This window comes from Balaenoptera acutorostrata, chromosome 5 (genome assembly GCF_949987535.1).
Source record: "Balaenoptera acutorostrata chromosome 5, mBalAcu1.1, whole genome shotgun sequence".
Lineage (NCBI taxonomy): Eukaryota > Metazoa > Chordata > Mammalia > Artiodactyla > Balaenopteridae > Balaenoptera > Balaenoptera acutorostrata.
The window spans coordinates 58,252,352-58,262,979 of NC_080068.1; the positions used below are offsets into that span (position 1 = coordinate 58,252,352).

The following is a 10,628-nucleotide window of genomic DNA, read 5'->3' on the forward strand; positions in this document are numbered from 1 at the left end:
TTAACCTTTTCTTTCTTTCTTTCTTTCTTTGCTACTTCCTAACAATTCCTTTCTCCCTTACTGATCACAAGTTGCCTTATTCTTTTATCTGCCATCAGAAAGAAATTTTTAAAAATTAATAAATAAAACAAATGCTCTGATAATTCACATCTAGTTATAAATGATATTTTTTCATTAATTCCAGGCAAATTTGCTATTTATTTATTCATTCATTTATTTTTTTTAAATTTGTATTGGAGTATAGTTTATTTACAATGTTGTGTTAGTTTTAGAAGTACAGCAAAGTGAATCAGTTATACATATGCATGTATCTATTCTTTTTTTTTTAGATTCTTTTCCCATATAGGCTGTTACAGAGTACTGAGTAGAGTTCCCTGGGCTATACAGCAGGTTCTTATTAGTTTTCTATTTTATATATACTGTGTATATGTCAGTCCCAATCTCCCAATTTATCCCTCCCCACCCCCATCCCTGGTAACCCTAAATTTGTTTTCTACATCCATGACTCTAATTCTGTTTTGTAAATAAGTTCATCTGTACTCTTTTTTTTTTTAAGATTCCACATATAAACAATATCATATGATATCAAATTTGCTATTTAAAGAAAACTACAGGAAAAGGGTTCACCCAAAAGAGTGAATGTAAAATTGTTCAATTTTGGTAACTGGAGTACCCAAGTAAGAGAAATACTATTTTACATGATGTATGGATTAATAACTATTCTCCCCATGCAGGTATTTGTCTACTCTGTCAGCCTTATAAAGGTGGCATCTTTCCTTTTTAATAATCTGAAAATACAACCAACAGCTCAAAATCCAGGAAAATGACAAAATACTTAAATTCCTGGTATATTTTATAACACTTTCCCCCTACACTTTTTTTTTAGGGCAGTGGTTTCCAAACTCTGTTTATTTTATTTTATTTTTTTTAATTTTTATTTTATATTGGAGTATAGTTGATTAACAGTGTTGGGTTATTTTCAGGTGTACAGCAATGTGATTCAGTTATACATATATATGTTTCCATTCTTTTTCAAATTCTTTTCCTAGTTAAGTTATTACAAAGTATTGAGCAGAGTTCCCTGTGCTATACAGCACGTCCTTTTTGGTTATCCATTTTAAATACAGCAGGGTGTACATGTCAGTCCCAAACTTCCAATCTATCTCTCCCTGCCACCCTTCCCCTCTGGTAACCATTAGTTCGTTCTCTAAGTCAGTGCCCCCTATACTTTGAATTTATGTTGTTTGATTGCTTCTTTATTTGACAATAACTTTGTAATTATAAATTGTAATTGTACAGAGTATAATTTAAAGTTTAAATTGAAAATTTTGTAAAGTGAAAAGGAAAAGATAAATCAATCTTTCCTGTGGCATTATTATTCACTATTAATAAAATGCATGATTTGCTACTGATAAAATGATGTATCAAGCATTTATAATTATATATGCTGCATAAACAGGTATATTTCTAACCAGAAAGAGCTTCCATTTTGACTAGACTATTGTGAGAACCAAAAATTGTCACTTATAACCTTATCTAAATATTGGAGAAGTTTCCATAGACTAGCTTCAGGTTCTGTAAATTTTAAATCTTATTTCTCCTCCACTATCCACACACTTCCAGTGCAAGGTGCTTTGGGAAATGCTCATGTATATACATATATGTATATATATATATATACATATGTATATAAATATATACCTTCTATATAACTATGTCCCAAAGTATATGGCACTGGAAGTATGTGGATATGAGTGGATATTCATATAGAAACTATGTATGTATATATATTTACATAATTTTGTATGTATATGTGTGTATATGTAGATAATTTCTATATGAGTATGTCCCAAAGCAAGTATAGAATGTATATACACATGCATATGATATATGTGTATAAACATGAATATGTGTGTGTGCATATGTATATGCAAATATATTTACATATAAATGAATAATAGTACAAAGTGGATTTTCTATTCCTCACTGGAATCAAATTAGGATAAATCTGATGTAGAATATGATGTTAAAATGTATGTTCTAATCCCTACAGCAACCACTGAGAAAGATTCAAAAAATATAGTTGAAAGATCAAGTTACATCAGGGATTGCCAGATCTGGCATGTATGAAATCCCCCTGAATAGATGGCTATATATTCCCAGGCTTTTTGCCTGTAGGTTCTTTCACATTAAGTGTTGCTTGAGGCCTTTTTATAACAATGTTCCAATAAAACTTTACTTACAAAAACAGATGGTGGCATGAATTTTACCCTGAGGTCAAACTGCTGTTCCAGATGATTACAGGTGAAATCAGTATAACATGAAGCTTTATAAAAATGGAAATATTATTTTGATATTTTTATTTGTTACACAGCCACATCTCATCTAATTACTTCAGCAATGGCATTAGTTTTACAGGCAGGCTGGACTGAAAAATGGCAGAATAAAATGTACATTAATGGGAGATAACCATTCAATCAGTGTTATAATAAATGCTTCACAAGTTCTAAACATGTAAGGACAAAGGATAAAATGGTTGTTTGCACGGTGCTGAAAAGCTAATAACTAAATGGAGCAATGTTAAACAAGATGCCAAAAAAAATTATACCCAGAACATTAGTAGTAATTATAATTTTAACTAATACATTTGCATATTATGTTGTATTAACCTGGTCATTTTGGGGAAATAAAAATCATAACAAACCTATAAATTGCACAATCACTAGAATACTGAGATACTTGTAACAAAACCTGGATCAACTTTTTTAAGCCATAACTTTATCTATGGTTTATTATGTCATTTGTTATATTATCAGAAATAACAAAAAGTGGCAGGCTTAAACTGTAGGATCCAAAAGAAAACCAAGTGTGATGAAAGTCTATTCTGTATTATTCCTTTGACTGGAAAAAATAATGTAGTTGTAATGCTATTAAATCCCCATAATTATGATCTGAAACAACGTCTTGAATTATCAAGAATATAATAAAGATTAGATATTATCATTATGGTTTATGTAAGTATATTTTATTACATGAAACTCTATAAAAATTGTTAATTATGTGTGGTTTATTAGCTAGGTTTATTTAATTAATGAGAATGACCTATTCCTTAAATATTCCCATTAAACATTTAATCATATATTTATTTAGAAATATCTAACACTATTGGTGCACAAATCTTAGTCCTGTGACATACAACATTCTAACTGAAGCTTCAAGAAAGATTGAAAGCTCATAAAATGATCATTTAGGTGTTTCCAGATTTTGCAGTCACCTTTTCAAGCTCATATTTTCATTCATGCACTTCTCTCTTCAGAGCAGGCTTTCTGTAAGGACCGGTGACAGACTTTCCACAACATCTTAATGTGTACTCCACAGCACATTTTATTACCATTATTTCCACAGCTTGTATATCCTGTATGCAAATCATAAGAATAATATGACAATCGACAGTGTTACTGAATTAATCTTACAGAATATAAATTTATTCCTTCATAAGGCTTTCATCAAGTAACCATATTACTAATTTTGAGGGATTTATAAAAATGGCTTTCATTAGTAGTTTTTAGTGACCATTTGCAATTTTATTCTAAATATATTCTTTAACAGTTTAGTGTGCAGATTTTTCATCTATAATCTTTTAAATATAATATTTATCCCATCTTAAGTCCACTTCTTTTTTCTTCCTGATTCTTCTTTTTTGAAAAACTCATTTCTATGATATGTATTCAATTGTAAAATGTTCCATCCAACAAGCTAGTTTGGGGTATATAATGAATTGAATTTCTCTGACAATGAATTTCTAATAGATTCTGTGTGTGGAATTATTAAGAGGTAAAAGATATTCCAGATCTTCCTAAAATGAATACTCCATTTATTTAATGAGTGGTTTGTTTGCTTAAGGCACTCTTTCAATTTGTACCACTTGGTAATATACCCACCAGGAGACAGGTTGGCCTTCTCACCCTAAATATATTTAATGATTTCTTCAGCCTCCAGCATCCATTTTCCCTAACCAGTTGGGGCATATCTTGTAAACAGAATAAATAATTAGCTCCTTAACAGCTTCTTACTTGGAACATGAATTTTTAATCACTTAAGTGCAACATGGCAGAATGAGTGAACATATGCCTGTATTTTCCTAAAAAAAATAATGATCAGAATTACTATTCTCAGCAAGGCTCTATTAAAAAAAATAAAGAGAGATTTACTGGAGCCTGGTGGCCTCAGGACACTATCAGTAACGAAGAATGCAGCTAAGTTTCTTGGAAAAACTCTGGCTTCTACATTAAAAAACATCTGTAAGCCAGATATCTCCCCAACAAATTCCCTTTTAAGTATCCTGACTGCCATATTAGCAGTCAGAGAGATCAGTGCCTTACTTATAGTGCGATACATTTTAATCAATTGTCCTCTTACTTATTTTTCATGTCTTCCCAAAACATAGTAAGAAAAAACAGAGAGAATTCATAATACAAGTTATTTCAATACTTGAAACCTGACCGTAGAATTTTTTTCTATTTTTCCAGTAATGGAATTGTTCATCTCTTTCATGACTATAAATTTTCTACTCCCCTTTTCTTTCTAGTAATTAAAGCAATATTGCCAGAAGAATGATATTGTAAGTCACACTGAGGAGTCAATTAGCTTTTTTTTGTACATGATTTATGCAAACAAGCTTTAGTATGTCCTGAGATATTTATCCCAAATTAGGTCACATCTCCCAATTTTAAAATGTTACAGTTCTCCTTCATCTCATGAGAAAAACATCTTGTTCAATGAGTTTACAAGGGCCATGCCCTTTATTAATTCTTGCATAATTTTTCAAAAGTACTGGATCTTCTGTTTCATTCTTTTTTTTTTCTTGAAGTGTCACATCTGAAATATTCAGCAGAAACACATTTTTAAGCTGTGTACTTAAAAATAGCAAGAGACACTTTCTTTCCTACTCCCTCCACCCTCCCCTCCCTCTTTCCTTTTCTTTCTTTCTTTCTTTCTTTCTTTCTTTCTTTCTTTCTTTCTTTCTTTCTTTCTTTCTTTCTTTCTTTTCTTTCTTTCTTTCTTCCTTCCTTTCTTTCTTTCTTCCTACTTTGAATTTAAAAAAAAAAAAAAAGAACCTGATTTCCAATTTAAACCATTAGCAAGACCTGTGGTTGGATGCCATTATGTTACTAATGGATCCACAGTGCAATGTGACACCACTTGTGATTTCCACTGGGAGATACATGCTTATAATACACATGTTTACTTTAAGTCTAAAAGGGTATACTAATGGTTTCAGCACTTTAGTGTTAAGTAATGAAAAAATTTCCCCTTTGGTAGGAAACGTGTTGTAATGTAATCCATGTTTTCAAGGGATAATAGGGTCTTTTCTCCCTTAATTGGAACTATGCTGAAGTTTCAAATTAGTTTCATGAATTAAGATGAAACATGGACACGCTTGTAGTTTGCTCCAATTAACTCTCACCTCACCATCTCTCATAAATGCATCCGGAGACTTCATTCTCACAATCTTCAACTAGACACATGGTTGCTCTAACATTGTTCTAAGATTGCACTGCTCTAGATTATAACATTGGGTTTGTGTGTTTAAGAATTATTACCTCATTGCACAGTTTGTTGGTTTATTTGCTTTACTGAATTTTATTTGGATATTTGATAGCTGATAAGTCCTAACAAGATAGATTACTTTTAGAAAATAAATAAAAGACTAATTCTTAAACTTGGTAGAGACATTCAAAATGTCAGGAAACAATGGCCTTGTCAATTTGCTCAAGCACTGTATCTTGAATCAATTGATTAGCTAGTTAACATATTCCTCTTATTTCCCCTTTTTCTCATTTTTTTATATTATTATTAGCAGTCTAAGCCATGGTAGGAAATAATACAATTTAGGACTCAGCTAGTGGAAACTGTACATTTGAGAATGAAGGAAATATTTAAATTAGATGAGAATACACTGCTTCCAGTTTGGTTTCTAGAAACCAGAGCCCATCAGCGAGTTTAACCAGAGAATAAGCAGTCACTCTCTTGGTCTTAACTGCTTCCTAGGCACTTGTTATCCAAGCAGGGCAGAAGACAATAACAAGGGGAAAAGAGACCACTCATGATGGTCACATTTTCTTAGGAGATAAAGTTGTCAAATTGTTCATTTCAAGGATAAACCTTTCTATTCTTCTCCCTTTGAAATTAGTCTTTACTCAGGAGGGCACACATTGGTGTGGCTTCAAGAATCAACTAAAAACTCATATTAAGTCTAAACAAAATCTGACATTTGAAAGCACTTAGGAAGACTGTACATTCCCTGAAACCGTCAGATGCCATGTTGAATACCACATGTTTTGTAGCATGCTGTGACAGCATGGATGCTTAGCTGCTTGCAAGTCAGATATTAAGTAACTGTAGAATATTACAACACTGCAGAGGGATAGTGACTCGTAGGGGTAGTTTATCATTAGGATTTAATATTAGTTAACCAAAAAGAACCTACTGTATAGCACAGGGAACCCTTCTTTATATTCTGTAATAACCTAAATGGGAAAAGAATTTGAGAAATAATAGATACATGTATATATATAAGTGAATCACATTGCGGTACACCTGAAACTAACACAACATGTTTAATCAAGTATGCTCCAATTTAAAATAAAAATTTAAAAGAATTAGTTGTGTTGTTGATGTGCATAGCTTCTTCATAATCTTTGCACATCTTCACTGGCTACAAGGTTCAGTGAGCAGATTCCATCTACATGTACCAAGCTCTTTATGCAAAAGTGTGGGTACCTTCACCAGTCATTTCAAGGAGGCATTACAAAAGACAATTATTTTACTAGGGATGTTCCAGTTTATATAGTCTTCTTTATAATATTCTCTCTTAAATCTATCTCGTTTTTCTTTTGTGGCAATATTTTGTCATTGATATGGAGCTTCTAGACAACCATTAATTTTTGGTTAAATTTTTACAAAATATTGTTCATATCATATTACTTCGCCACTTGTTACCAAGACCATTAAATAATCTTAACAGCTTAACAAAATGGAACTTTTAAAAGTCTGGCCACCCCAGGATACCAAAAGTTCTCCGCAAACTCATTGACTTTAATACACTTGAATAGGGAATTAGAACAGTTGAACTTCTAAATACATTCAAATTTGACTAAAAGTTATACTTTTCCTAAAGTTGTACTATTTTTTTTCATTCAAATTGTAAACTAAATGTAAAGAAATAGCACCATGGAGGTCTGTTATTATTCAAAAAATGTCAGACTAATCATTACAGCATCTCTGGTTTTTGCTGTTCCAAATGTCAGAGAAGTCAGAAACATTTCATCTGTTTGCCTCAGTTCCCCCACATCACTCTGTTTTAAGTACACAGAGCAGGTATCACACACACGCACCAAGTACTCTGAGACACAGAAGGGCTGTGTGGCTTACCAGTGGTTACAGATCTGGCGTTCAACAGTACTGGAATAAATTCACACCTCCTTTTGCAATTCTCCTGTTCTTTACATTCAACTTTATTATCCATGTTAACAATGCAAGGTAGAGGCTGTAGCAATAAGAAAAGGTTTATACATTTTAGGCATTAAATGTAGAATGATACTTCCATACTGCGTTTATGTAATCAGATTGTCATGCAGCCTACATCTAATTTCAGTTCTTTGCTTAAAACTCACTCGATTGCTCAAAAGTTCTTCTATTTTAAAAATGTAATGATTGGGGGCTTCCCTGGTGGCGCAGTGGTTGAGAATCTGCCTGCCAATGCAGGGGACGCGGGTTCGAGCCCTGGTCTGGGAGGATCCCACATACCGCAGAGCAACTAGGCCCGTGAGCCACAATTACTGAGCCTGCGCGTCTGGAGCCCGTGCTCCGCAACAAGAGCGGCCGCGACAGTGAGAGGCCTGCGCACCGCGATGAAGAGTGGCCCCCGCTCGCCGAAGACCCAACACAGCCAAAAATAAATAAATAAATAAAAAAAAAAAAAAAAAAAAAAAAAAAAAAAAAAAAAAATGTAATGATTGAATAATTCTGCTTTAAGTGGCAAAAATGGTTAATTTGGACACACACTGATAAGAAAAGGCAATGGAAGACAGTAATCGGGCAGTCAATGCCAAGTGAAATAAAACAATTGTGCCAGCAGTTGGAATGCCATATGGAAAAATAAAACATGGTTTCATAACCAGGATGGAAAAAAATCTGTCAAGGATTATTTTTGTTGCATATTCATGACCCGATAAATTGTGTTAATTGCTAAAAGAATGAGGAGTTAACCAAGAATGGATTTATTGTGATAGAAATGGAATATGTTAAGAATCGCAATACAGTTTAGGAAATCTATGTAGGTGGTAGTTAAGATTTTGCCTTTGTTTTTTTTTTCCCCCCCTTAGAACTGGCAGGGGAAAAAATTAAGCTTTGTTTCGTCCCTATTAAAATATATTTTCATATGTTTTTTCTACATTTATAACAGAAATATCAGAAAGGTTGAGCCATTTAATATGAATTTTATTCTGTTTCATATAAATAAATAGATATGGGATAAAGGCATATACATTAAATGAAGAGAATTTTGGGCAATGTTCTATGTTATGTTGTTCTGGAGAGTACTACCTGCTGCACACCTCCAACCATATATAAGATACTTTTCTTTTTTTGTTGTTTTTTTGTTTTTTGTTTTTGTTATTGCTGGCTTTTACACAGAACATAGGAAGAGTTAAGATTTAAAGTCCAGACTAATGTGGACACAATAATTTTAGACTCACATTTCCGAGTGCCACCTTTCAAACTCTCCAATTCAGGTCAAATGTAATTTAAAACAATCAATTTTACACACAAACCATGGATGCTGTTTTAAGTGCTAGCTTTCAGCAGATTATAAGAGGCAAATTTAACAGAACAAAGACATAAAAGCTACTAAGGAAATAGTTCCTGTTTTGTTTGTTTTTTAATAGGGATAAATAGAAAACAGGTTATAAAGTATAAAAAAAGTTGCCACTTGAGTACCAAATGAAAGCAGCATTTCAGATATGCTAGCAATTACCCAAAGCTTTGGCTTGATTTACCTGGATAGCTCATAAGATCCATTCAAGGAAAACTGTGCTGTAGGAGCAGTCCTAGAATAATCTTTTAAAAGTTTTCTATTCTCATTTCCTAGAACTATTATATATTCTCACTAGGTTTTCCGAACTTCATACTAACCTAAGAAAGCTTTTTAGAATTTCCAGATGAGCTGAATGACCTAGCCTCAATGACATAGAATCAACTACCCTTCTTCTGTGATTTCAGACAATTCAAGATCTGTTTTAGGCACGATGGCTTCAAGGTTATTCCGCGGAGTTGGAGCGCTGGGCGCGCAGGCCTTAGGGGCCTGCGTTCCCAATGGGGTCGCCACAGTGCGGTCTATGGCATCTGGAGGTGGTGTTCCTACTGGTGATGAGCAGGCGACTGGGCTGGAGAGGGAGGTCATGCTGGCCGCATGCAAGAGACCGGACCCATAAAATGTTTGCCCCAAAGGCAGCCTCAGGTACCAAGGAAGACCCTAATTTAGTCCCCTCCATCACCAACAAGCGGATAGTGGGCTACATCCTTGAAGAGGACAACTGTGCTGTTATCTGGTTCTGACTGCACAAAGGCCAGGCCCAGCAATGCCCTAGCTGTGAAACCCATTACAAGCTGGTGCCCCACCAGCTGGCCCGCTGACCCCCTGCACTAACTCACTCAAAATGTGGGGTACAGTTTCTTCTTTCCAATAAAGACTAGCCATTACATTGGCTCCTCCTCCAAAATAAATAAATAAATAGATAGATAGATAAAAAAATAAATAAATAAGTAAATAAGTAAAGATCTGTCTTTCGGTATTCTAATGTGGAAAAGAAAGTCATGACATCATCAAGAACATAAGTAAAGCTGTTTAAGTTGAGACATCATGTTCATGCAAGTTACAAATTTGTCTGTGAAATTACCATATACAGATTTTTGTCAGAGGCGTGCCTACTAGCCCAATTATGCCAGCCTGAAACGGTAAGGGATATGCACCAAACAAATTGTACAAACCAACTGATGGTGTGTTATCCATTAATGTATCCTAAACTTATTCAATAATTTTCACTAGTAGTAACCTCTAGGGCAAAATTTTTTTTCCCATTTGCTACCATAATAAAGGAAAATTTGAAATGTAATATCAATGGAAGAATAATACAATATGAAAATAACAGTACTATTTTAAAACAAAAAATTGCAGAATAAGTAATAAGTAACCAATTTTTAGAAGTGGTTGCAAATTATACAAGTTTCTTAATAATGAATCAATTTCTTATTACCTACCATTATTGAATGTGATATGGATTTATATCCTCTTTAGATGGATCTAAAGCATATACATTAGATCAAACTGGTTCATTATTGTGAAATCCAGCACTTACAAAACTACCATGTGGACAAAGCACTGTGTTTTAAGGCCAATGCCTGATACCATGTAGAAAACCAACACATACACTTTTTTGCTCAAACAATAGTGCTGGACTGAATTGCAGGGAAGTCAGTCTCTTTACTCCAATACCTCTTAATGCTGTGTCAATGCTCAGAAGAATATAGGTTACTAAATGTATTTTTTAAAGGTAAATTTTTTATTT

The 10,628-nt window shown here is 33.5% G+C and overlaps 1 pseudogene; it reads left to right on the forward strand.

Annotated features, from left to right (window-relative positions):
* Positions 1-9,308: 9,308 nt before the first annotated feature.
* On the forward strand, positions 9,309-9,696 carry LOC103019633 (cytochrome c oxidase subunit 5B, mitochondrial-like; annotated as a pseudogene).
* Positions 9,697-10,628: the final 932 nt, after the last annotated feature.